The sequence below is a fragment of the Cupressus sempervirens genome, chromosome 3 (assembly GCF_028749045.1).
Source record: "Cupressus sempervirens isolate cs-2001-9-10 chromosome 3, ASM2874904v1, whole genome shotgun sequence".
In the NCBI taxonomy this organism is placed as follows: Eukaryota; Viridiplantae; Streptophyta; class Pinopsida; order Cupressales; family Cupressaceae; genus Cupressus; species Cupressus sempervirens.
The window spans coordinates 745,844,479-745,845,791 of NC_143120.1; positions in this window are offsets into that span (position 1 = coordinate 745,844,479).

Consider the following 1,313-nt stretch of genomic DNA (forward strand, 5'->3'; position numbering starts at 1 on the left):
TTGTGAGTTGTATTAGGTGAAAAGCCCTTGTTGTTACTCTCTAATAATTGTGCAAGCTAGGGTAAAATTCTATGGACTTAGGTTGGTTTAGTAGCCATTTTTAAATCCTTTAATAGGGTGGCATTCCAAGTGAATGTTCTAAAGTCCTCTAATCAGGCCCACTTCTAACAAGGTGGATAAATCTTTTAACTAGGACACATTTAACAGTGTGTTGTAGCCTTTAACAGGGAAGGCCTTTCCCAAGGCATCGCTTCAAAAGAGTGAGAATTGAGTAGAATGTTACTGGTGGTTTTCCCCAAATTGGGTTTCCACATAAATCACTATGTTATGTGTTGATCTTTCATGTGTTATGCTTACATGTTGATTTACTATAACCTGCTAAGTAGGAAAGCTTAAGCTTAGATGAATGAACAGTTTTATAGGCTCACTTTACTTGATGAAAAAGTTTTAATTGGACATTTGGACCTTGAATAACTGATTCACCCCCCCCCACCCCCCCCCCCCCCCCCCCCCCTCTTAGTTATTCTAAAGCATTTCTAACACAAAATATGTTCTCATCTCTGAGTAAATGTGTCTCTATTGATACACTTTGACTTTAATGCACTGATACTCTTTCATGCTATCCCTTAGTTGATATCTTTTCATAGTATTTCTCCCCCTTTCATATATCTCCTCTTTTCTTTATCTCCCTCATATTCTCTATCATAGTTTCTATCTCCCCCATATTTTTATATTCTCTATCTCCCCCCTTTTCTCCATGTTATATTTCTCCCCCTTTTTGGAACTTATGTCAAATGGGCTATACACTTATAGTATGTTTGTCCAAAAATGATTTATGGACATCCATTATGATCTTGAGGGTTGCATCCCAATTATCACAAGCAAAATCCAATGATTTAATTTGGATTACAAGCTCGGTAGCAAGGTGCACTAGACCATCTAAAGTAGAAAGATTGGGGTCTTTCTTCAATAAAGTCTCAGCATAGCCTAGCTCCTTGTGCAATATCTCCATGTGTGGGGTGAGAGATACCTGTATGCATGTCAATTTGGCTCTTATACTAGCCTCATATACTATCAATACAACTAATTGACTTTGTGTTTAAAGAAATGTCCTAAAGTGCTTTGCACTCTGAGCTAGATTTGTGGGTAGGCTAGCACCTGATGTAGTAATTATGTGTTCCAAACTCAAAATGTGACTTCTAGTCTCTTGATTGAAGAGTGTAGGATCACATAGTTTTGTGTACAAAGAGAATATATTATCAAGTACTTTCTTCACCTCTTCAACCTTAGTTTCCAATGCAACTTGAGTTAGT